Below are 26,786 nucleotides of genomic sequence, written 5' to 3' on the forward strand. Positions count from 1 at the left end.
CCAGCTGTTCTAGCTGCCATTTTAGGATCAGGTCGAAGCCCCCATTTTACAGAGGAGGAAACCGAGGCTCAAAGTTGCGGGGGCCCCTGAGCCAGGATAAGACAGTCAGCGTGCTCCAGGAGCAGAACTGTTTCCGATCAGCTGCACAGCTGAGGTTGGTCACTGCCCTTTGGGCCCTTCATTTTGCCATCTGTAAAAAGGAAATCATGGGCTCTATCTACCGTATCTTCCCTCGTCGGGTACAATGAGATCAGGGCCGGCTTCATGAGCTGAGGCCTAGAAGCCCCACCCTTGGTCTAAACCTCTGCTATCACAGTCTTGAAATGCTCACCACTTTTTGAACAAGGGGCCCTGCACTGGGTCCCACAAATTATAAAGATGTTCCAGAATGAGAAAAAAGATGTCAAGGTGCCTCCCAAAACTGCCAAGGCCCCTACAAACTTAAGTAGACATGACATTTAAAAATAATAGTAAATAAATAAATGTAGATATGACATAGACTCTAGAAGGATTCACTGGGGTGCCTGGGTAGCTCAGTCTGTCGAGAGTCCAACTCTTGAGTTTGGTTCAGGTCGCAATCCCAGGGTCGTGGGATTGAGCCCCGTGTCAGGTGGGCTCCATGCTCTGCCTAAGATTCTCTCTCCCTCTCCCTCTGCCCCCTCCCCTGCTTTCTCTCTCTAAAATAAAAAATAAGGGGCACCTGGGTGGCTCAGTCGGTTAAGCTTCCGACTTCGGCTCAGGTCATGATCTCGCGGTTCGTGGGTTCGAGCCCCACGTCAGGGTCTGTGCTGACAGCTCAGAGCCTGGAGCCTGTTTTGGATTCTGTGTCTCCCTCCCTCTCTCCCCGGCTCGCACTCTGTCTCTCTCTCTTTCTCAAAACTAAATATTAAAAAAATTTTTCAATAAATAAGGTAATTAAATTAAATAAAAAGGAGGGTTTACTAAAACCCTTCTAGGTGTGCACAGCCCCGTGTCAGGCTCCTGGAATAGGAGACGCAAAAAGTGGGGCCGTGACACTGAGCCTGCCTTCCAGAAGTGACTGAGTGGCTGAGGAACTCACACTACACAAAGCAGACGGAAAACGACACAAACAGTAAGCAACAACGAGCCAAAGAGGTGCGTCAGGCCGAGACCCAAACACGTCCAGAGTGCCAACTGCTGGTGATAGACCGTGCCCAGCACTGCCCCCCGCGCAGCTCAGGAGCGCCAGGAAAAGACCCGGGGCTCTGACCCGGGGTAGTAAGTGCAGAGTAAGGGAGGTGCAAAGCTCTGCGACAACACACAGGAGGGGTGACCGGCTGCCAAGAGCACCAGGGAGAGGATGAACAGGAGTTTGCTGGTGGAGAGGAAGGAGAAGGGCACTGAAGGCACCGGGATGGTCTCTGAGCAATTATTGAGCATCTACTATATGCCAGGCCCTGTGCTAGGCGCTGAAGACACACAGGTGAGCACAAGAGCTGTGATCTGCTTGTGGCAAGTGAGTGAGGAGGAGGCGGATCTTAAGCCACACCCAGGTAAACGGCAAGGTGCCTCGAGGACGTGCATCTGGGAGCCTGACCGAGGCGGGAGGGGAGGCAGCCGAGGAAGTGACCCCTGAGCTGGCACCTGAACGGCGAGGAGGTGGGTGGGGGGCCACGCACACGTAAAGGTCCCGAAGCAGGAAAAGATTTGGTCTTTAAAAAACCCGGAGAGAGAAGGTGTCGGGTGAGAGGTGTCAAGGTGGCTGGGACTGGACCACGTGGGTGTGTCCCGCGAGGGGTGAGGAGAGGCGGTCAAGCAGGGGGGGCTCAGGTAAGAGTCTGAGCTTCATGAGACGGTGCGGCTGCCGCGGGAAGAGAGGCCGGGGCCGAGCTGGACCAGGAGAGAGCGGGGGCTTGGGCCGGGGGGTGACAGAAGGGACAGCGAGGATGGGCGGCGTGGGCACAGGCGGAACTGCAGGATGGGAGCCGTGCGAGAGCGCGGATGCCCCTGTGGCTGCAGGAAGGGGTGTGGGAGGCGAGCCGGCCAAGGCCCGAGGCCTGGCCTCCAGGGGCCGGGCCGCGGAGAAGCCCCCGGGTGCTGCGGAGTAGAGCAGGCCATCCTGTAGATAAAGCTGCTACCAAAGTGACCTCTGCAGCGTTCTGGAGAAACGGCCACAACGTGGTGACCGACTGCTCTGGGAGACACTGTGCCCTGGACGGAGGGGCATCGTGCCCGAAGGTGAAGAATTAGCATCCTGCCGACTGAGCTTCCTGCCGAGTGGCCGGGGGGGGGGGGGGGGGGGGGGGGGGGGGGAGTCATTCAATCAACAAGTGTATGGAGCACCTAGTATGCATTGGGATAGATCAGTGAAAATACAGTCAAAAATCCCTACGTAGTCTGGTGAGAGAGGAGAGCAGGCAAAACAAAATAAAAATCAAATCAATGGGAAATAATACAGTGCGAACGGAAGAAGGTGACCGACAGGTGCTAAAATAGATTAAAAAAAAACAAAACGGAGCTGGGGGAGGGGACCAGGAGCGTGGGGTGGCCAGGTGGGCCTTCCTGAGCAGAGCCTGGACAAGGTGATGGAGTGAGCCATGGGAGCCCAGAGCAGAGCTGGACGGAGGCCCCGGGGTAGGGTGTGCTGCAGGAACAGCAAGGAGGGCCACGGGAAAGGAACGCACGCAAGGGGCGCAGCGCAGCAGACTATTAGGACAGAGGAGGCCTCTGGAAAACCTGCCCTTGACCTGTAAGTAAAGGCAGTGAGTTAGAGGCATGGCCCCATCTGACTTGGGTCCGACTCAGACACGCAGAAGAGGCTGTGAGGGTGGAAGCAGGGCGAGGCCGTGGCGGGGATCCAGGCAACAGGAGTGGGCAGGACATCAGGAGGGCCGGCAGGTGAGGCACGCAGTGGGGGCAGGCACCGGGTGGGGACTCCCAGGCCTGGGGGCCCCTGTCCAGTAAGATGGGAAGACACAGGTGGAGGAGTTTTGGGAAAGGACCAGGGGCTGAATTTCAGACAGTTTAGAGCCTTCCCATCAATAAGCCTCAGTTTCTTTATCTGTAGAATGGGGATGATAATGGCACCTGCCTCACAGGCTGGCTGTGAAAATGAGAGGACACATAGAGCGCAAGGCACCATACCCGGTGCACGGCAGGTACTCAATAAACACGTAAGGTGAAATACACGATGTAAGTGATTTTTGTTAAGCTTATTTATTTATTTTGAGAGACAGAGAAAAAGAGCGAGCGAGGGAGCGGCGGAGAGGGAGAGAGAGAGAAGGGGCTCAATCCCCTGACCCGTGAGATCATGACCTGAGCCAAAATCCAGAGTCACACCCTCAACCAACTGAGCCACTGGGCATCCTAGTGAGTGATATCTTTGTTAGAGGACAGGGGGTGGGAAGAAGACTAAACAGCAAGAATTCAAAAGTTTAAAATACCCGGCTTCCTTTCCTCCCCCTTCCCTCCCAGTTCACCCATCGGCCTCCAGAGGGCTCAAAGGAATGACGGGACAAAGAGCTATGGGGTGGGGGGGTGGTGGTGCAAGACCCCACCTCCATGTCCCACATGCTGCCCTGAATCACCAGGGATGCTTTAGAGCAGAGCCTCCCAACCTTGGCGCTATCGAGATTCTGGAATTCTTTGTTGTGAGGGCTGTCCGGTGCATCGTGGGATACCTAGCAGCATCCCTGGGCCCTATCCACCAGATGCCGGCCGCACCTCCCCCTTGGCTGTGACAACCAAAAATGTGTCCAGACACTGCCATGTGTTCCTTGGGAGGCAAAACACACCCCTGGTTGAGAGTTCCTTTAAAGAAATAGTTGACGCACATTTCAGCTATGGGCCAAGTGCTGTGTTCACCCCATCCTCTACACGAGACCTTCAGTCTTCACAACAGACATCCCTATGAGGTTTTACAAATGAGGACACGGGGCTGCAGGGATCACCCCAGTGATCACTCAGCCAGTCCTGCTCGGTACTGGGACGGGATTCGAACCCAGATCGCCCGACTCTGAACCACTATGCTCCGTTGCTATGCAGGAGACAAGTGAGTGGGTAAAAAGCACTCAGGGCCAAGGAGAGGGAGGGAGCACTGAGCCTGGTCTCCACACCGGGCGGCGGCTCAGACCCTCAGCGACATCAAAACTGGGGCACCAGAGAGGATTTCCACAAGCTCTGCTCTCAGTAATTAAACTGCAACCTCCCGGACTCTGGGGCCTCATTAGCAACTGCCTTAATTAATAAATTCCACATTTCAGCTTCCTCCATCCAGAGCCAGCCTCGGTGTTCTTGAACCCTGTTCCACCAGCCGGAGCAAAACAAGTCTAATGGCAGCTCTGGCGAGTCAGGGAGTCTGTGGGACGCGGCATCCTTCTTAGGGGATGATCTTGGGATGAGGAATTCGTCCTGAGGTCGCCAACCCAAGTTCAAACCTGACCCAAAGCTCCTTCCTGCTCTGTGAAGCCAGGCTATGTGGCAGAACAATAATGGTACCTATTGCTGTGGCTGGAACATTCTCTAAGGGCCAGGCACAATGTCAGTCACATTCATCACATTGTCTTGTTCAATGTTAGTCCTTGCAACAAGCCTGTGAGGTAAGAATTATTCCCATTTCATAGATAAGACAACTGTGACTCAGGGATGTTAAGTACCCTGCTCAAGGACACCAAGCTAGTAAGTGACAGGGCCTGGATTTGAATGCATGAGTTCCTTCCATCCTATCAGCCCCTTCTGGCTCAGGAGTTGGGAGAAACATCAGCCATTTTAACTGAAATGAAAATGAAAATCCACTTTGCAGAGAAGAAGAAAGCCAGTCACCACCCCTCCCCCAACTCCTGCTGATCGGAAAATAAGATAATGCAGCATAACAACTAAACACAGTGAATAGTCCTCGATGGGATCCTGGAGAGAGGGGGGAATGGATTCATCAAGGCCATTATTGAGCAATTAGGGAAAATTTACTAGGGGCTATTGATTAGATAATGGTATTGCATCAATGGTGTGTGTGTTGAATGTGATTTTATCTCGGTTACGCTGGAAAATATCCTGGTCCTTAAGCGATACAGGCTGAGGTGTTTAAGGATGAGATGTCTCAATGCTTGCCGCTTACTCCGAAATGGTTCAGGAGAAAGATGTGTGTGTGTGCGTGTGAGTGAGTGTGCACAGAGACAGTGTGTGAGCAAATATGGCAAAAAGTTAACACTGGTGAAACTAGGTAAAGGGCATAGTTCACTACTATTTCAACTTCTCTGCAGATTGGAAATCAAGATTACAAGGTTGGGAAAACGCTGGAAAGCCACGAGGAAACGGTAAGGCAAGGCAGTCGGAGGGCCCCCCCCCCCCAGAGCCCAGGGAAGGCCCCCTGAGAGCTGCGTGTGGCCCCACCCGCTGCTGTGGGGAACGGCTCTGAGGCCCCAGTACAGATGAGCCTGCTCCTATCTGGCCGCAGGCCCGTGGGCACAGGAGTGATTCTGAATTCTTGAAGTTCACCCTCCAAACACCTCCAAACACCCGCCCTTCAGCCAATGTGGCTGCCGCATCCTGTTCCAGGTGCAGACCGCTCTGATGAAGGCCCTTCGGTGAAGGTTCCTGCGGCATTAAAATCGAATCCACATAACTCGATTCAAAACAACCCAACAACAAACAGAGCGCAGACACCCCGCCCAGCTGTCCTGAGGACCATGGTGAAGGCATCAAACTGCATCAAAGCACAGTTAGGCTGGGAAGGCAGCCCAGGAGGGCCTCGGAAGCACCAGGAGGGCCTCGGGGGTGTGGGGGTGCTTCCTCCCTCCATGATGACTCCCCCTCAGAGCTCGGCCTGCGGGGCACTCACACGTGGCACCTGTGGGCATGTCGTATAAACCAAAAGGACTTTGGGACAGGCCCAGACCTGTCCCAAGAGAGCTCCCCGGAGACCTGCATGCTGGACAGGAGGTGAGAAGCAAGGGCCCCCTCCACTCCGCCCTTGGGCCGAGGCAGGTGGTTGACTGGTGGGGAGGGGGGGCCAGCGGGGGTCCTCGGTTGGGGGCATCTGGCCATGTCTGGAGATGGTTCTGATCGTCATGTCATAACTGGGAGGATCCTGGTGGGTAGGGGCCAGGGATGATGCCGAACACCCTAGGATGCCCGTGGCAGCCCCCCACAAGGCACTCTCGAGCCCCCACGTCCACTCAGGGCCACCCAGGAGTTATCAGCCTCACCGGGCCCCTTCGACACCTCTGGGCCTCAGCAGCCGCCGGTCCCTTGGCCCGGAATGCCCTTTCCGGAAGAGTGCTGTTCTCTGCTCTGGGCTGCCCTGAGGCCTGTGTTTGCACACCCGCCCAGGTTTCTCAGCTCACAGCGCCTGTCGCCGCCCCCAGCACAGCCCCCCCGCTGTCCCCACCTCCAGACTGGAAGCGGCCTTCTACAGAGACATTAAAATGAAGCCACACGTCTCACCACACATAATTCTTCTGCAACTCACAGAAGGGGCTGACGCTTTTTCTTCAGTCTCCAGTATTTCCGTGGGCCCTCGAAGAGCCTGCAGGCTGAGGGCTGTGTGCTGAAGAGTCTGGACGGATTCAATGGTGCCGCCCGGGATTCACTTGGGAACCGCAAAGGAGCCCCCAGCCTCAAGGCCCTCACCTCGGGGAATCTGAGACATGGAGGGATGGAAGGGGCCTGTGTGTATATGCCATAGAATGTTGGTGCGACTGCACTGATATAAGGCATCTGTTTAGAAATTCTGGCTTAAAAATGTCTCCTATATTTCGGCCTGATTGATTAAAAAAAAAAAAGTTACTCAGAGACTGCGGTCTCTTCAAGTCCTGCGCCGAGTGAAACCCCCCTTTTTATGGCTAAGAAAGAGTACCTGGCAGGCCTGCTCTGACAGCCTCTTGAGGTTCAGCTGAGAACAATGCAAACAGGAAGGGAATGCGGGGCCACAACCCCAGGAAGTTTCTGCAGCTGCAGGGGGGACACTCCTCAGTCACTAGGCTGTGGTTCTGACCCAGGGATATGCAGGTGGTGGTGGTGGTTTTCTCTTCGCACAATAGGGGAATGAGGACAGAAGGGAAAAGGCATCTTTTGACCTAATTTTAAAAGATTCTTTTTTCTTCCCAGAGAACAGCTGGAGCCCTGAAACCTGGCCAAGCCGGAGCCGGAGACCTGAAGTCAGGAACCAGAGCGCCTACAAAACCTCGCTCCGGATCTTCCTCTGATTCAGTCAGATTCGTGACCCTCGGCCTCTGGCAGGTTCCAGGGGGTGGGTAATGTCTATTTATAAGTGAACGTAGGAGCTGGAAGCTTCAGTTCTCACACGGGTGCGGGCACACTCGCCCCGCTCCTGGGCACCAGGTCTCCCAGGCCAGATGACCCTCACTGCGGGCCGAGCACCTGGCAGTGTTGGAAGCCGCCCCCTGCAAGCTGCCGACGGAAGGCAGGACCCTTCTTCTCTCCTGTGACCTTGATCAACATCTCAGGTGCCCCCCGCCCCCGCTTGCTGACCACGCTGCCCCCCTTCACCCGGGGAAAGCTCACTTTGATGGCCGGTCAGTCTTCTGAGGGACAGAGCTGGGGCCTGGCAGGGAGGCTTCACGGCCCTCGTGTCAACCGCCAGAGAAGGAGGCCAGGATTTCAACCCATGGAAGCCCCGTCAACCTCACGGCCCACAGCTATGTCGATTTTTGCAGAGTCACCATTTTAAATATTTAATTAAGTTGGGAAATTTTCAACTTTAAAATTAAAAAAAAAAAATTTTTTTTTAAGTTTATTTTTGACACAGAGAGAGAGAGAGAGAGAGACAGAGACAGAGCATGAGCGGGGGAGGGGCAGAGAGAGAGGGAGACACAGAATCCAAAGCAGGCTCCAGGCTCCGAGCTGCCAGCACAGAGCCCGGCGCGGGGCTCGAACTCACAGACCGTGAGATCATGACCTGAGCGGAAGTCGGACGCTCAACCGACTGAGCCACCCAGGCGCCCCACCCCCCCAAATTTTTTTAAATAGAAAGGGAAAAACTGACAGTGCTGTTTATTTATCAAGAGCTGCACGGGGTCCCCTCGCGCAGAAATGTATGGACACGTTTATGCCCCCCTCGTTAGGGTAGGGACAAGCCTTGTTCTAAGAGGCAGGCCCGAGCATGGCCCCGGCTGCCCTCTCCCTGCCCGGGGCGCCGCCCTCTCCCACTCTGCTCCCTTTGCCTCCGCTCTCCATCCCTTCCCTCCATTAAAGTCTCTTATGATTGGTTCAAATAAATCAGCTTCCTGAATGAGTTCACTGCATCCCCTCAGAATCCCAGGGCCAGGAAGGCCTCCAACTTCCTGTTGGGAGAATTAGCTCATTAAATCAATGGGGTTGGCCTGCAGGGCGGGGGCTCAGTCCCCCTAGCTGTGCCCCCAGAGGCGGCAGGCTGGCAGCCTCCTGGCTTCCAGAGCCGGCCCCCTCCTCACCACCCAGCTCTGCAGATGACTATCCTCGGGATCTAGCTGGCAGGCTCCAGGCATGGCCTCCTGGGTGGAAATTCTTCCTATAAACTCTCCAGAAAATAAGGTTGAGGATCACTGCCTCCTCTTTCCTGTAAGTTTTCCACATAGGTGTGTGCTCATTTGCATAAAGTGTAAGTATGTTTGTTTGCCTCAAAACCATGCACATACCATTGCTACAAATTGCAAGGGTTCATGATACCCACACATCCCGGGAGCCACTCTGTTTGTCTGGATGACTGCTGCTCTATTCCGCAGGCGCTGACCTTCCCTCTCCTTTCCCCCCCTGGCTACCTCTGAACAATAAAATAATCCAAGGAAGGAGGAAGCCTCCCCACAAGAGGCTGCTGAGACTCAGTTTCCTCCCTCTCTAAATGTTGGACAAGCTGATACTAAAAAAAACAAAAATATTTTAAACAAAGACAACTCCAGAATCCACATGCGTTTATTCTATCAACTCGCCGGGGAGTGTGTGTGGGGGGGGTGCAATATGAAGATAAGGACTTCAAGTGGGCCACAAAACTCCAGCCTGAGGGCAACCACGGAGAGGCAAGGCATTTCCAGGGAAAATACACGCGCTCCCAGGAGGTGGGAAGACAAACCACCTAACGCAACAGGAATCCACCCACAGTCACCTAGAGGGTTTGCTCAGGGCCAAGGCCACCATGGAGAAGCTCAGAAGAGTGGACCGAAATGGATCGGAGGCTGCTGGGGTCCATGTTTCTGAAAAAGAAACTGTCCCCATTCCCAACGGGTGTAGGCATCAACGCCCAGACCAGGCACACCCAGATAATCCGGTTTAGCAGCCAAATCCCCATCATCCGTTTGTAATGACACCCTTCGTTCCCAAAGCCACAAAACCATTAGTCACCAAGCCACGGACGAGGAGCAGAAGCTCCCAGCAAAACTGGCTCGTTACCACTCCCCTGGCAAAAAGGCTCCTGGTTTTACAGGCCAGCTTACTCACCTAAGACCGTCACGTTTCGTAAAATGAAACACAAGACTCTTTTACAAGCCCACAGCCACATAACGCAAGCAGAAGCTGACCTCTTGAAAAACTCTCGGCTGAGAAGAAAAAGCTTCTCTCAAGTTTCGCTGAGAGAAAGGTTAATGATGCTACGTACTCATTTGATGGTATCCCCGAGGATTAAGGCTTTCAGTCTCAGAGAACTAAACTTCCTTGCAAATTTACTTGGAGCAATGTAGAAACGAAACAAGAATACAGGCACCCGTGCACGCTGCTGCCCACCTGCTTCTAGAATCACGTAAGCCTGCCAGAAAGATCCTAGGTCATAAAAATTTCCAAGTCCAGAAGAGAATAACTCACCTAAAAGGGAGGATCCTAAGAGAAAGAGAAGCAGACAACTGTGCATCCTGGAAAAGAAGGGCAAAGAAGCCAGAAATCCAGGACGATAACCCAGGAGAGCCAGGCAAAGCCAAGGGAACCGAACCGAAATAGATTCCAGATGGAACAAAGTTGGGGGTTTTTTCTCCTCACCTTTTTCTGGTGAAAAGTTTCAAAAAAGCTGAAAGAAATAGTACAGGGAACATCCCAAAACCTGCCCCGAGAGACACCACTTGTTACCATTCGCCACGTTTGTTTCATGCTTCGTGTTGTGGGTATACAGGGATGGTCTTCTTCCTGAGCCATTTGAAAGTCAGTTGCAGATATCACGACGCTTTGCTAAATGTCTCATGGCTGTCTCCTAAGGCCATCCTCCTACATATAACCAGGACCCAGGAACCCCCAAGGAACATCATTTGCACCCCCAAGGAACATAATATCGACCCAGTAGTATTTTCTCATGCACACCCAGTTCCAGTTTCCTCAGCTCCCCTGACCCTCACTTTGGCCATCACTGTTTTTCTTCCTTCCTTCCCGCTTTCTTTCCTTCCAAGATTTTATTATTTATTTATTTTAAATAAATTTATTTATTTTGAGAAAGAGAGAGAGAGAACATGAGCAAGGGAGGGACAGAGAGAGACAGAGAGAGAGGGAGGGAGAGAGAGAATCCCAGGCAGGCTCCTCGCTGCCAGTGCAGAGCCCAATGAGGGGCTCGAACTCACGAACCGCAAGATCATGACCTGAGCTGAAATCAAGAATCAGACGCTCAACCGACTGAGACACCCAGCCACGCCCTCAAGATTTTATTTTTAAGTCATCTCTACACCCAGTGTGGGGATCAAACTCACAACTTCAAGATCAAGAGCTGTGCGCTCCACCAACTGAGCCGGCCAGGTGCCCTGGCTGGCACTGGTTTTTCCATCCAGGATCCAATGGAGGAATCACAGGTGCATCTGATGCCCTGCTCTTTCAACTCCCTTCGCCTGGAATGGTTCACCAGCTTCTCCTTGTCTGTCGTGCCATGAACATTGTTTAGAGTCCAGGAAATGTTGTCTTTAGGACATCCCACAATCTGGATTTGCCCAACTGTTCCCTAGAATTAGAATAAGGCTAACCGTTTGGCAAGAAGCTATCAGAGCCGATGTTGCCAGTGCTCTACTGGAGGCACACAATGCCGGCTTGCCCCGTTTCTGGTGCCTCTGGGTTTGATCCACTGGTCATGGAGCAAAGCTTTAAATATCTAAAATAGAGAGTAGGCATATTGTGTGAAAACACGGGAAAAGAAAACGGTGAGAGAAGAAAATAATATTAAATGAAACCTAAACATTATAAAAGATTTGAAAATTCGATCATACAAAAATCAAAACTCTGCATAGAAAGATATAATCAAGAGAATAATGACAAATTGTTGAAATATGTGTAATTATTCTTTTGATTATTTAGTCCAGCCATAGGACAAACTTTTTTAATATATAAAGAACACCTGTAGATCAGTAATAAAAGACTGCCAACTCAAGAAAGAAAAGGGCAAACAATATAACACGTTGTTCATAAATGGCTCTTAAAGCTATGAAATGAAAAAGTCCCTTCTTTCCTCATAAGGAAAACGCAAATTAAAATTATAATGATATACCACCTCTTGGGGCGCCTGGGTGGCTCAGTTGGTTAAGCATCCGACTTCGGCTCAGGTCATGATCTCACGGTTCGTGAGTTCGAGCCCCGCGTTGGGCTCTGTGCTGACAGCTCAGAGCCTGGAGCCTGCTTCGGATTCTGTGTCTCCTCTCTCTCTGCCCCTCCCCTGCTCATGCTCTGTCTTTCTCTGTTTCTCAATAATAAATAAATGTTAAAGAAAAAAAAATTTTTTAATGATATACCACCTCTAACTTATCAGGTTAGGAACAATCAAAAAAGTTTGACAACTTCTGCCATGGGATGGGGGAAATAGGTATTCTTGTACAATTTTAATGGGCATATAAAATGTTACCGTCTCCATGGAGGGCATCTGTCAATACTGAAAATCTGATCAGATGCACCCTTTGCTCTACTCTAGCAACTCAGCTAGAACTTGTCCTCTGGACACCCTTAGACAAACCCATAAAAATATGTGTATAAGAATATTCCCTGGGGCGCCTGGGGGGCTCAGTCAGTTAAGCATTGACTTCAGCTCAGGTCATAAACTTGTGGTTCATGGGTTCGAGCACCGCATCAGGCTCTGTGCTGATAGCTCAGAGCCTGGAGCCTGCTTCAGATTCTGTGTCTCCCTCGCTCTCTGCCCCTCCACTGCTAGTGCGTGCTCTCTCTCTCAAAAATAAACAAAGATTAAAAACAACTTAAAAAAAAAAAAGAATATTCCTTGTTGGGGCGCCTGGCTGGCTCAGTTGGTAGAGCATGAGACTCTTGATCTTAGGGTTGGGCAGATAGATAGAGCAATATTCAGCACACAGGTAGTGCTTGAGAGGTAGTAGCTTGATGTAACGATGATGGTGTTGGTATAGAATGAGTTCCAGTATTTTTTTTTTTGAAGTTTTTATTTATTTATTCCTTTAAGTAATCTCTACACCCAGTGTGGGGCTCGAACTCACGACCGAGAGATCAAGACTTGCACGCTCTTCCGACTGAGCCGGCCAGGTGCCCCAGTTGCAGGATTTAGTGTGGAGTAAGGTGCAGAATGCTGTGTATCACAGTGGGAAAAACCAGGGCCTGTCAGGCATGTGTGTGATCACACGTGTGCATGGTACGTTTGTACACGTGTAGAGTGTCTCTGGTTAAGATGCACAGGACACTGGCTGACACTGGTCTCTTCTGGGGCTGGGACTCCAGGCGGGAAGGCGGACTAGGCTTTCACCACAGAGGCTTCTGAATTCTGTACTCCATCTAGATTACCCAGTCCAAAAGAAGTGAGTGATATTCTGTTAAAGGAAGTGAAATGGGGTCGAAAGAGGACAATAAAAGACAGCTCTTCCTCTGGGTGGTCCGGCTGGCCCGGGAAGTACCTGGTGTTGAGCATCCGAGCTCCCCTGTCCCAGCTGTCAGGCCTCACAAGCCTCTTCTCTCCCTCGGAGACCGAAGGTGGGGGCCACCACCTCCGCGAACGTGAGGCGAGGGGCACGAGGGATAAAGGACTTCTGCCAGGCTCTGCTCTACCGTAAGCTCCAGAAGGCTGCCCCGTGCAGGAGAGCAGAGCCAGGCCCCTGGAGAGACACCCCACAGCCAGCCTCCGGGCTTAGAGGCCCCACCGTGTCCTCCTAAAAACCACTGCTCCCCATCTTCCTGCAACTCCAGTGGTCGGCCAGAGGAATGCCACGTGCCTGAAGAGGCCACCGGGCAGTGCCCACAGCGGGGACGGACGGGGGGGGGGGGGGGCGCGGGAGGGGGTGACACACCCTCTGCCTCAGTCAGGAAGCTGAACGCACGCTCAGCGATGGCACTCACATGGGTCTGAGACCACTGCCTCCCCGAGCTGACCTTGGCAGTTTCCCTTCCACCTTTTGCTCCGACCTTTGTAAATAAGATTGTAGGGGCGCCTGGGGGGGCTCAGTCGATTAAGCATCCAACTTGGGCTCAGGTCATGATCTCACGATGTGTGAGTTCAAGCCTCACATTGGGCTCTCTGCGGTCGGTGCAGAGCCTGCTTTGGATCCTCTGTCCCCCTCTCTCTGCCCCTCCCCTGCTCTCTCTCTCTCTCTCTCAAAATAAATAAATAAACTAAAAAAAAAAAAAAAAAGATTGGATCATTCAGGGGCTCGGAACTACCACTTTACCGACTTAAAATCCCCCAGTCATCTTGGTAGTATTCACATCTTCATGGCTATAAATCAGCCTTCTTCCACTCCCCATCCCTACCCCCACCTGAGAAACAAAATTACAAAGCGAAAATCATTCAAATGTTTTCTACCTGAAGAAAAGAGAAGAAACCTAGAAGGTCCAAAACATGTTTCAGTTCGTATTCCCGCAGCAGAAGAACATTCTGTGAGGGATGATGGCGGGGAGGAGTCTGTGGGAAGCCGGGGCAGCCCAGGGCAGGGGGCCGTGGGGCCCTGGTCTGGGCAGGGGCTGGGGGTGGGGGGTGTCAGGGCTAACCCATGTCCTCGGAAATGGGGTCTCTGGTTTGCCTGATGATTTAGCAGGAAGAACCAGGGTGGGGCCCCCGTCACGAAAGGTGTCTGAACCCACGGGGATCCTGATCCCCACAGGAAGCCCTGCCTGCAGAATCCAGGACTGCGGGATGACGAGGCGGTGACTTCATCTGTCTTGGAGCTGTTATTCAGCTCAGGGGCATGGACCACAGGGTTCCAGCAGCAGGAAACATGTGGGTGGGACACTCAGGAGATACTCAGGCCTGAAAAAACCTTAATTGGAGCTGGTCTCCAAAAGCCTCCCACCCAGCTCTCCACGTGGGAGGGGACATGGAAGTAGGTCACATTCCCCAGCTGAACCAGTGTCACTGGGCTCCAAGCACGCTTAAAGAGGTCGGGGAGGGGAGGGGGGCAGGGGGTGGTTTGAGGGACCAGGCCTCCCTGCCGGCCATTTCCTCCTGATCCGACAGCGAGTGATTAGGAGCCCCGGACTGAACGGGCAGCTGATTAGCTCCAGGAAGGCAGGGACAGGTCAGGGTCTGGGTGAAAGTAACATCACCCGGGAGTATGCTGTCCTGGGTCCTCCTCCCACTCTGGATATGGGCAGATGCCTCTGTCAGCCCTTTGCCCTCTCCACCCCAGCCCTGCCGGAGGGACAGAGGAAGAACACTGTGTGCTTTCCCATGACCTGCGGGGCCTCCCTGACCTCGTTCTTTGAAGGGATCCTGAGGCCTGAAGCTGGCAAGACTTAGGGAAGAAATAAGCCTCCGGCCCCACTCTGTATATACTGACCCCACACAGGTGACCGCAGGTATCAGTTCCCTCAGGAGCCCTGCAGGCCTGCTGGAGAGCTCCAAACCCCTGGCCCCGTAGCCCACCGGCCGTCAGAAGCCTGCTTTCCAAAGTTGGCAGGACACCTACAGGCAGGGAGAGAATTCTGGAGAGACAAGGTCTGGTGGTCTTTCTTAAGAAACGCACCAGATTGGTGGCATAAATTCAAAACCTTTGGGAGGAACCTACGATCCTTCCTCCCTGACTTGAACTCAAGTAACAAAGGGTTATGGCTTTAAGTGGAAATGAGTTCATACTGCCACATCAAGTGCAGCTTTTGGGAAGTATGACACAGAAGGGCTCTCTTCTATTAATTCTTTTTTTTTTTTTTTTCCTGTTAATTCTTCTCTTGCTCTTCTGGGAAGACAAACACAGTCCTCTGTCTTAATGCCCACTAGGGCAGGTGCCTATGGGAGCTAACACGTACACCCGGAAATTATATCCTGACTCTTCCCCCGAGCGTTCAAAACACTCACCAACACGTTCTTCTTCTTCTTCTTTTTAAGTGTTTATTTATATTTGAAAAAGAGAGAGACAGAGCATGAGCAGGGGAGGGGCTGAGAGAGGGAGACACAGAATCCAAAGCAGGCTCCAGGCTCTGAGCTGGCAGCACAGAGCCAGACGCGAGGCTCAAACCCATGAGCTGTGGGATCATGACCTGAGCTGAAGTCAGACACTCAACCGACTGAGCTACCCAGGCGCCCCCAACACGTTCTTTCTTGATTCACAGGACTCCAACTAGATAATAAGCCTCTTGGCTTTACACTATAAGCTTTGATGCAGAAGAACTATTTTTACCCTGCCCACCACAGTATTCCCAGTGCCTACCATGGGACCCAGATCATAATAAAAGCTCAATAAATATTTATTAATTGAATCAGTGAATCATCAGAAGGAAAGAGGGTAGGAAGGAAAGACGAATGGAAGACAGCCATCACTTCTTGGTATCTCTGTGTTCTTGGCTCATCTCATAAAGACATCATAGCCAGGATTAGAAACCAAGCCCTTTAACCCCCTTCTCTGCCTTGCCATCAGCAGCCCTCGATTGTGCCGCGATGCACCGTGCACAGACCTGCTTACAGAAGCTTATACGATACAACACAACCAGGAAAAATGTAGAAACATTCATGACCCTCAGTCCCTAAGAAACCAGGACTGATGCTTTGGTCCGGCCGGGCCCACCATTGGAAGGACACCTCTCCCTCTGTGGACTGTTGTCTTCCCCTTTTAACGAGGCTTCCTGGAGGATCAGGAACTAATAGGTCTTTAATAACCAAGTGTAACAGCAATTGGTGCTCGGTGCCCTTTCATAAAAGAAGTTCAAAAGCACTTTGGCTCAAACATCACAATGCCCCTGGGAGCTATGAAGGTGTAAGTATCATTATCCCCATTTACAGTTGGGGAAAGTAAGGCAAAGGGAGGTTAATTAGCTTGCCCAAGGTCAGATGAGACAGGGAAAGGGCGTAGGATTCAAACTCTTTGCAGCAGCCAGTGAGCTAACTCTGGCCACCCTAACAGTCACCCACGCTGGGCTGAAGAGATTTTTTTTTTCCTTCTCTGTTGTTTCTGCTGAGAAGCAGTATCTCACATGGGGCTCTGAGCTTGTGCTCAGAAGACACACTGCCTGGGTTTGAATCCCGACTCTGTTCCTGATTAGCTTGATCTCCAGCACGTTACTTAACCCTTCCGGGCCTCAGCTCCTGAGTATGTCAAATGGTACTAAGCGCGTTATCTCAGAAAGTAGGCCGAGGGTTAAGTGAGACAGTGGACGTAGGACGGCACTTCCATCCATTTCCTAAATGAGCACGTGTCACTCTCGTTGAAAAAAAAAAAAAAAAAGTGACTTGGGAAAAGGGTTGTACCCACTCTGGGTTTAGTTTTTACAAGGCTACAGATGACGTATGACTAACAGGCATTTTGGATTCCGCCAATAAAATGTCCCAGGAGCCTGAAAGTGACTTGCAACACCAAGTTTGGATTCCCCCTACTAACTCGTGTTGACCTCTCAAGGTTAGCGGAGCAAGTGGCTCTGTGAACACCACCTGACAAGGGGGGATGCCCGAGTGAGGGTCTGAAAAGCTGCCACAGCACCCAGGCTAAAGAGGCCAGCTCCAGATTCCTGGCGAGCTGGACCCCTGGGTTTTAAATGCCATTTCTGAGTGCTCTGCTAAGCTTCCCAACTCCACTCAGCCCAGACTAAAGACGGCCAAGGCTTTCTAGGTACTACCGCGTTCCCGATCAAGTGACCAAACAGGAGGCGTCAGAGGTGACAGAGTGGCCTGACCCTCTACAGAGGGCCTGGTGATCCTCAGCGGGGACTGGAAGAGAAGGGTGGAGGGGTGGGGGGCGGGGGAGGAAAGCTACCCGGTCAATCCCCGTATACCCCCAACAAAGACGCTGTGACACATATGTGTGTGGCAAAGCTCCAATGTTACTTTAGTGACACTACCAACATAAGAAGCTCTAACTCATGCAGACAGGAGCAGAGGACACAGGCCATGCCGCTATACAGGGCAAGATGCTAAGGGCTGGCGACGCTCATTCATTCAATTCAAGAAACTGAGAACCCTCAATCTCAGGGGGAAAAGAAGGCTCACCGGAATGTGCAGGACACATAGACACGCATCTGGGCCTTTGTTAATCTAGGCGATGGCTCCCACGTCCCCTGGGGACCTAGGCCAGAGACATGAGGAACCTGATGGGAATAAACTCAACACTACGAGCCTGCTGGCCTCCAAAAGCCTTCCCAGGACGAGGAGAGCCGATTCACTGGTCTCCTAGCATCCTGCTCTTTCTCCTAGCACGGATGGATTCCCACTGTGCAGAATCGAGGAGTAAAATCCAAACTCCTCACCGTGGCCGCAGATCCGGCCCCTATCAACTCCTCACTCACCACATTCCAGTCCCACTGGGCTTGTGGCTCCTGCTGTCCTCTCTGCCCGTCATCTGGGTCCCCATTCAAAGTCACCTCCTGAGAGCTAGCTAGAGCCCCTGACCCTTATCCCGGTTATCTCCATCTTAGTGCCCTGTTTCATTCGCCCTGTATCTCTTTTCACCATCCTGCGTTATCTGGTCCACCTCTGCCCATCTCTCCCGCCAGAATACAAACTCCGTTGGACCATGCATCTTGGCCGTCTTGTTCTTGGCTGTATCCCCAGCACCCACGACAGTGCCTGGCACATAATAGCTGTTCGATAAGTCATTCAGTTTAACAAATGTTTACTGAGTGCCTACAGAGTTTAGGCACTGGACTACAACAGTAAACCAAAAAAAAAAAAAAAGGGCAAAATCTCTACCCGAAAAGAGCTTAAATTCTGGTGGCAGATAAGAAACAGATAAATAAATAACAGTGAACTAGTAACCACTACTTCAAGCGCATACAAGTGCTCAGTGCTGTTCTAAGCATCTTACAGGTATTACACCCTGGGGCGTCTGGGTGGCTCAGTTTATTAAGTGTCTGACTCTTGACTTCAGCTCAGGTCATAATCTCATGGTTCGTGGGTTCGAGTCCCACATCTGGCCCTGCACTAACGGTGTGGAGCCTGCTTGGGATCCTCTCTCTCTGCCTCTCCCCCACTCGTGCTCTCTCTCTCAAAAAATAAATAAATAAACTCTAAAAAAACCCACAGCGTGGGGGGGGGGGGCGGAGGGGCACTTGGGTGGCTCAGTCGGTTAAGCGTCTGACTTCAGCTCAGGTCATGATCTCACAGTTTGTGAGTTCAAACCCGACCTTGGGCCCTGCACTGACAGCTCAGAGCGTGGAGCCTGCTTCAGATTCGGTGTCTCCCTCTCTCTCTGCCCCTCGCCGCTCACACTCTGTCTCTCTCTCTCTAAAAAATAAACATTAAAAGAAAGTTTTTAATAAAATTAAATTAAAAATTAAAAAAAAAACCCACAATAGGTATTACCTGATTTAATGCTCTGATTTAATGCTCCCAACAACTCCCTGAAGTATTATTATTTTACAGATGGGGAAACTGAGGCACAGAGAGGTTACATTACTTGCTGAAGATCGCGCAGCTCATGATGAAAGAAACCAAGATCCAAACCCAGATAGTCTCGGTACAAAGTCCATGGTCTAATTAAGAGCTACACTTCATATTTGCTGGGTGGCAAATAACTACTCAGTCAGCACCCTCCACAGCTGTTCTCTGTAGGCAGGGCTGGAGAGAGAGCGGATCCATCAGGGAAGGGCTGCCCTGTTCTGTGAGCTCAGTGACATGGACACTGCTGGCCATACCCCTTTCCTGCACCCTGGAAGAGGAGGGATCTGCAAGGAAGTGTGGTCTGATGTCAAGACAGGGACAGGGTTCCCGAGTCCCGGTTTTAGGTGCTGGGACACCCAGGCAAGTCAACCGATACTGCATGAGTTTACTTTTTGTGCAGGACACTGATCTTGACGTGGTGAGGGATGCAAAGATGAATCCCCCGGAGATCCTGGCCTCAGAAAGCCTAGAGTCACACAGGTACCCTTGGAACCGAAACAGGTAGGAAGTGACGGGTACCATTAAAAAATGTACTAACTGCTATGGGATATAGCCTCTAGGGGCCATAGATACCCAACCAGGAAAGGCGGGGGGGGGGGGGGGGGGGGGGGAGGGGCGGGGGGGGCGCTGGCCTACACAATTCCCAAGGTCCTCTAGCTCGGACATGTTCTGACAGCACAGATTTGGATGGGAAAAGAGATCAAGTTTTATTCTGGTTAACAGTTCAAGTGCATGGCCACTGAGTTGTTCTCACAACTGAGACTGAGAACAGTCCCAGTCTCCCTGAGAAACATTTCACAGCACCGGCAAGGTAATAATAATGCTCCCATTTAAATAGGGCAGCCTGAGACGGGAACGAAACCCACTGGTAGAGCCCCCTCCACCTCTGTTGTTTTATTTTTTAATTAAAAAAATTTTTCTTTTCATGCTTATTTATTTTTGAGAGAGAGAGAGACAGAGTGTGAGCAGGGGAGGGGCAGAGAAAGAGGGAGACACAGAATCCAAAGCAGGCTCCAGGCTCTGAGCTGTCGGCACAGGGCCCGAAGCGGGGCTCGAACTCACGGACCGCGAGATCACGACCTGAGCCGATGTCAGACGCTCAACCGACTGAGCCCCCCAGGCGCCCCTCTAACTGGTTTTTAAACCCACAAATCCTCTTCCGTCAAGAAGGGGGTGATCCCTCTGTGAGCATGTCGCTGTAATGTGGAGAACACTCCCTCTCCACCCAGTTCACGTCTGTATCCCTGGAGTCTTAGCGCAGTACCTGGCTCACGACAGGTGCTGAGTAAGGTTTGCTGAGCCAGACCTGAGTATAATCCAAAACTTATCTGCTAGGCATGGGAATCTGAATCGGCGTTGCCTGAAGTTTTGCTTTATAGCTCTCAGCTCTCCTGCGGGAGGGGGAGGGAGGAGACTGATTTCACCCCTTCACTTTTACTGCTACCATCCTGGTCCTCCAAGCCCCCATCATCTCTCGCCCGGAAGCTGCAGGAGTCTACCTCCTGACCAGTATCCCTGCTTCTGCCTTTGCACCTCACAATCAGATCTCTACACAGCAGCCAGAGCAATCTTGGAAAACTTAGATCTTATCAGCTCTCTGCTGAAAATCCTCTAATAGCTTCTAACTGCGCTTGGAATAAAATCCAAACTGGTTCTTCATAGCACTCAGCACCACTGAAATGATTTTGTCTGCTTATTTGTTTACTCCTCCCTCTTTAGAACGCCAGCTATGGGAGGGCGGGGGCTATGTCTACGTGCACCCCTGTAGCCCCACCGTTTGTCATGGTGCCTGTCACATAGGGAGCACTCACTGCTAAACAGACGAATCTCCATCCTACAGAGGCAACTTGCATTTACAAGGCCCACTAACTCCATCAGGAAACCATGAAACTCACACTGACATTCAACAGCTTGCACCTTTTTTTTTTTTTTTTTTTTTTAATGATTCAAAGTGCTGCTTGAAGTCAGAGAAAACACTTCAATGGCCCCAAAGATGAGTATCACTCAGGGTCTAAAGTCAGGAACAAGAAAGAGCTCAGTACTTGTCCCAGGGAGCTAAGACGCAAGGCACTTGGGAACAAAACCTCAGGACAAACTCTGACTTGCCTCCAGGTCCCTTCCTGACACACCCTGTGCCTCAATTTACCCAGCAGTCGGCCAGGCACACTTCCCTAAGTTGGGTGAGTGACAGGAGACAAAATAATTAACAGCCAGAGCATGCTTAGATTCTCAGATAGGAGGTGCTGCAAGCCACAGATCTCATTATTCATAAAACTCTTGATTTGCTGCCAGCACAAGCCTCCTCGGCCTTCCCAGGGGCTAACTGCACAGCAGGTACCTGCTCAGACAAGGTCAGCACACAAGAGAGAGGGAGGCGTGTGGGGCCTCACCGAGGTTGGGTGTCCAGACCTATCTACGTGCCTTGGTTACCAGGTCCAAGAATAAGGAAGGTGGCTGGGTGGGGGTGGTGAAAAGGAGGTGACAAGTGCAGTTTGGGGCTCTCAGTGGTTCATTTTGCAGGCTCACGTATGTATAGACACCCGCCAGACAGGTGAAACGTGTGCCTATACTGTGCACCGTCCAGGAACACTCCCCAGGAGAGGTGGAACGAGGAAACAGCCCAGTCACACGCGCGCGAGAGAGACAGAGACAGAGAGAGGAAGGGCGGTCCAGGGGCCAGACCTCAGCAGCATTTAGTTTGGGGAAATATGGAGGGGCTCTGTACAGGGGGTCGGGATGCTGAGCGTGGGGAGCAGGTGAGGGGAGGGTCAGGAGGGCGCGGGACCCGAGTGCTGACAGCCGGTGACAAGCACGCCGACGCGGTGGGGTGAACAACAGAGTGGGTGGCTCGGACACCTGTGGAGGCGACCCCTGGGCGGAGGTGAGGACGGCTGGAGGGTGGTCTGCGGCGGGGTCGCGGGCGGCGAGCGGCGGGGAGGCAGCGGCGACCCGGCGGGACGAGGAGGCCCGGCCCAGACCAGGGCGCCGCGCCGGGGGCCAGCCGGGGGGTCCGAGAGGGGTCGGGGGCGCCCTCCGCGGCCCCTCCCCGGGAGACAAAGGGCCGGAGGCTCCCCCGAGCCCCGGCGCGGCGCGGGCCCGGGCGCTGCGGGCGCGGGCCGGCCTCGGCGCTTACCTGGGCCGCCCGACCCGGCCGGGCCGGCGGGGGCTGCGGGTCCGTGCACGGCGCGCGGCGGCCTGTTCCGGGGCGCGCTCAGCCGGAGCAGCCGCGGCGGCAGCAGCAGCAGCAGCAGCGGCAGCGGCGGCGGCAGCAGCAGCAGCAGCGGGAGCGGCCGCCAGAGCCTCCGCCTCCCGCTCCGTGAGTCACCGCGGCGGGGAGGGAGGGAGGCGCCAGGCCGCCGGGGGAGGGACCGGCGGAGGGGGCGGCATCTGGCTCCTCACGGGCGGCGGAGGCGCGGCCACCGCAAGGCCTCGGGGGTGGGGGGGAGGGGAGGAGGGCCGGCGCCGGGGGCGGGGCCTGGGGGCGGGGCGGGGCCCCGGCGTGTGCGGGCACGCTCAGTGGTTAAACCGGCCCGTGGGGCGGGACCTCCCGCGTACGGGGATGGTGCTGGGGCGCGCGCGGGGACGCTCATTGGGCTGCTCGGGAGAAGGGTGGGGCCAGGGATTCTGGGGCGGGGCCACGAAATGGGCGGGTGGAACTGGGTCGTGAGTGGTGGCCCAGCCCCGCTCAGAGCAAAGGGGTGGAGCGGAGCGGGGGCGGGGAGGGTGGGTAAGGATAGGGGGGCGGGGGCTCCGAGGAGGAGGTGGTCTGAGGGCGGAGCCCGGGTTAAGGATGGAGCTGGCTCTGCGGTAAAGCCACAGTGTCTGTCCCTGGCTGCTCCGGGAGCATAGTGATCCCGTAAAAATAATGGCCTCTCCCACACACGAGGCTGTGTTTAAAAATGGGAGCGGTCGGACGGGGCGGAATCCTCGGGGAGGCTGGTTTCCCCAGGACCCCTGAAAAATCTGAAACGGACGAGGTTGCAAAACATTCAGAGGCGTGGTCTTCCGGCGCGGTGGAACTGGGAACGTTGCTACCTTTGAAGAAACTAGGCCCACTCTCGAATTGGAGGCCTGTCTAACCTGGGATCCACGGAGCCTAGAAGGCCCAGGAATGGACCTCCGTGGGTCCGTTAAACTTAAAATATCATGTGTCTTGGTAGGGAGTACATTTTTCTGGGGAGAAAGGGTCCATGATTAAAATGTTTCTGTTAGAAAGTCTGACTCTAGCTGCTAGATGGCTCTGTCTGGAGAAGAGTACAGGGAAAAACAGCCCATTTTAGGCAAAATGCAAATCGCTTTGAACACCCACTTTCCTTTTAAAGGGACGTGTGTCTTTAAGAGTGTTCTAATTTTCAACAGTTTCAATTTTTTTTTATGGTTTACTTTATTTGCGGGGGGGGGGGGGGGGGGGCAGAGAGAGAGGAGGACACAGAATCGGAAGCAGGCTCCTGGCTCTGAGCTGTGCCGTCAGCACAGAGCCCGAGGCAGGGCTCCAACTCACAAACCCTGAGATTAATTCCTGAGCCCAAGTCAGGTGCTTAACCAACTGAGCCACCGAGGCGCCCCTCATTTTCAACATTTTAACGGTTACATAGTGTGGCACTAACCGCACTTTAGAAGCCCTCTTGCCTTGCTTTCCCTGCCTTTCCTTTAGCCTGTTAGAAAACAGAATCCCATCTTCTTCCACACCCCATACATTTCTTTCCCCTCCCTGTGCAAGAGGGATATAAGATGATATTTTGTTTACTTTGTTGTGTTCATATTCTGTAATGTCCATATTACTCTTTTGATTTAATAACTATTTTAGTTGCAGTTGAGGAATATTTTGATTTTATCAAAAGTCATGAGGGGCGCCTGGGTGGCGCAGTCAGTTAAGCGTCCGACTTCAGCCAGGTCACGATCTCGCGGTCCGGGAGTTCGAGCCCCGCGTCAGGCTCTGGGCTGATGGCTCAGAGCCTGGAGCCTGTTTCCGATTCTGTGTCTCCCTCTCTCTCTGCCCCTCCCCCGTTCATGCTCTGTCTCTCTCTGTCCCAAAAATAAATAAACGTTGAAAAAAAAAATTAAAAAAAAAAAAGTCATGAGATTATGAACTCAAAGGCCAGAAATAGGTCTTAGTCATGTCTGTCTCCTCATTAGTGTCCCAGCTACCATGCTGTTGCAAGGGCTCAACCAATATTTGCCAATACGATGTACTAGCTGATCCTTCGTTTCCCAGAGCACACCAATGCAGAAAAATGTGCACATTCAAATTATTTTTATTGTAAATATTGATGTTTCAACAAATGAATTAAAACTGAACAAATTGCTTGGTATTCAAGACACAATGTATAAACGTTACATTTTTTAAGAGACATGCTTAAGGGGGCACCTGGGTGGCTCAGTTGGTTAAGCATCTGACTCCTGATTTTGGGTCAGGTCGTGATCTCACAACTCATGAGTTCGAGCCCCGCATCAGGCTTCAAGCTGACAGAGCAGAGCCTGCTTGGGATTCTCTGTCCTCTCTCTGCCCCTCCCTCTCTCTCTCAAGATAAATTAAAAAACTTAAAAAAAAAAAAAAAAGAAAGAAAGACATGCTTAAGGATGAAGGTGGAAAGGAATGCATAAAACGAAAATGTATCCCTGTGAAATAATGGACGCTTTTTCCCTTTTTTCAAATTTTTCATAAATCTATTGTGTTTTTGGGGTTTTGTTTGTTTATTTGTTTTTAAGTAGGTTTCCTGCCCAGTGCCGAGCCCACTGCAGGGCTTGAACTCACGACTCCATGATCAAGACCTGAGCTGAGATCGAGAGCCAGACTCCTAACCGACTGAGCTGCCTAGGCACCCCAAACCTATTGTTTTTATAGTTCAAAATTACAATAAGTTCATCAGCACAGTCCCTCAACTACTCTGTCAGCGGAGAGTTAGAAAATCCTGCCTTTCTAGATAAGAGTATTACTTCAGGATTAACTCGGGCAGGCTTCACCCATCTGTAGTGTCTTAGAATGAAACATTGGAAGTTTAGGATGTAGGGGAACATCTATTGGTTCTGACAGCCCGGGAGTATCTCTTCCCCTTGGGGTACTGCTCTTCCCTTGCATGTACCCCCTTGAGGTGCTGATGAGGCTATCAATTATAGTATTCTACCCTCTCCTCTCCACAAAAACCAAAAACAAACAAAACAAAACAGGGGAATCCAAGCTGGAACAGTCAAGTGCTACATTCTCTTGACTACTGGCTAAGAAGCGGGATGTGTCCCAAGCTGAGCCAATTGGAGTCCTTCCCCGAAATTTTCTGAATTGGTAATGAAGGGAAGCTCTTTCCTATTGGATCAAGAGCTATAAGGATATGGCCTCAACAATGTTAGTAGCATCTTTCACACACCACATGGAACATTCTGAAAGAATGAGGCAGTGTTACAAGAGAGAGAGGGACCAATATTTGGAAGGAGGGAAGGGGAACGGGGAAGAGAAGAAGGGAGATCTCTAACACAGTGTTCCACGATTTCAGTGGACCTTGCACGAGCTCTGCACACAGCATCTCACACTCAGTCGGTCCCCAAATCGGCCTCTCCTCCAGTGCCCCCCACCTTGAGTAATGGCCACTAATTGGCCATTTCACCCAGTTGCTTGTGTCAGAAGCTCCAAAGTATCCTTGCCACCTCTCTCCTTTGTCCCTCAGATCCAGTCCGTGTTGTTCGCACCCCCAAACCATATCTTGAATCTCCCCACTTGCCAGCGTCTCTACTCCCTTGGCCCAGGTTCACCCACCATCAGCTCTCAACCTGACTCCAACGATAGCTTCCAAGTGCTCTCACATCCAGGCTTTCCCTACCAACCCCAATCCGCTGTCCTTCTTAAAATGTACCCTTCTTGTCAGTCAGTTCTCTGCCATTCAAGGACTTCCCTTCATCTTCATGACGAAATTCAGAATCTTTCGCGTGGCTACAAGGCCCAGCATGATCTGGCTCCAGCCTGATCTTGAACCGCTTTTGCGGAAGGGGCTCCTGTCACCCACAGGCCTCCTCCCTGTTCCTTGATCATAGGGTGCTCCTTCGTGCTTCAGGACTTCTAAATGTGCAGTTCTTTTTGACTCAGTGGCTCTTTCTCCGCTTCTCCCTCCTTCACCTGACTGAACATTTGGTCTTCCTTAAAGAGACTTTGCTTAACCTATGCCAGCCCCAGTTATGGGGCCATAATTTATGGCATGGCTGTAAATTCCAAGAGGGTAAGAAGTCTCGGCAGACCACCCCCCCCCCCAGCCCCCAGCACAGTACCTGGCGCATGCAGATGTTAGCACATGAACACATAACTAAAACGTGTGTAGATACCCCACCCAGGACTGTCCTTTTTGTCCGGCCCCCTTGCCCATCTCCACCCCTGACTTCCAATGCCGTCAACCCCCTCCTCACTATTCACTCCTTACGTTTACGATTCTATATTTTATCCTTTCAGCTTTGGGGAGGGCCCCTCTGTGCTCCCAGACATGTGTGTCTCTTTAAATACTTGTTTCTGGGGGCGCCTGGGTAGCGCAGTCGGTTAAGCGTCCGACTTTAGCCAGGTCACGATCTCGCGGTCCGTGAGTTCGAGCCCCGCATCAGGCTCTGGGCTGATGGCTCGGAGCCTGGAGCCTGTTTCCGATTCTGTGTCTCCCTCTCTCTCTGCCCCTCCCCCGTTCATGCTCTGTCTCTCTCTGTCCCAAAAATAAATAAAAAAAACGTTGAAAAAAAATTTTTTTAAATAAATAAATAAATAAATACTTGTTTCTGGAGAAAAAAAAATCCCTATCCTCTCTATCCCGAAGGGATAACTGTGACAGTAAAAATCGTAGGCCAAGGATGAAACAACAGGGGAGCCCCAGCAGGCTGCAGGGGAAGAGAGCTTTTGCGAAGTAGTTATGACAAGAGTGGTCCTCAAGTTTTTTTTTTTTTTTAATGGTTATTCATTTTTTGAGAGAGGAAGAGTGAGACAGTGCAAGCAGGGGAGGAGCAGAAAGAGAGGGGGACAGAAGATCTGAGGCAAGCTCCATGCTGTCAGCAGAGAGCCCGATGTGGGGCTCGAACCCATGAACCATGAGATCATGACCTGAACCAAAGTTGGACAATTAACTGACTGAGCCACCCAGGCGCCCCAGGTAGTCCTCAAGTT

At 52.2% G+C, this 26,786-nt stretch overlaps 1 protein-coding gene across 1 annotated transcript in view; it reads right to left on the reverse strand.

Moving 5' to 3' along the window:
• CTNNBIP1 (catenin beta interacting protein 1) overlaps positions 1-21,973 on the reverse strand; it is a 51,221-nt gene extending 29,248 nt beyond the window's left edge. The window contains exon 1 of the mRNA XM_086715615.1: positions 21,795-21,973. The gene's annotated coding sequence lies outside the window, so the exon portion shown is untranslated. The remainder of the gene's footprint in view (positions 1-21,794) is intronic.
• Positions 21,974-26,786: the final 4,813 nt, after the last annotated feature.

The sequence above is a fragment of the Puma concolor genome, chromosome C1 (assembly GCF_028749965.1).
Source record: "Puma concolor isolate L17-30 chromosome C1, mPumCon1.1.hap2, whole genome shotgun sequence".
Lineage (NCBI taxonomy): Eukaryota > Metazoa > Chordata > Mammalia > Carnivora > Felidae > Puma > Puma concolor.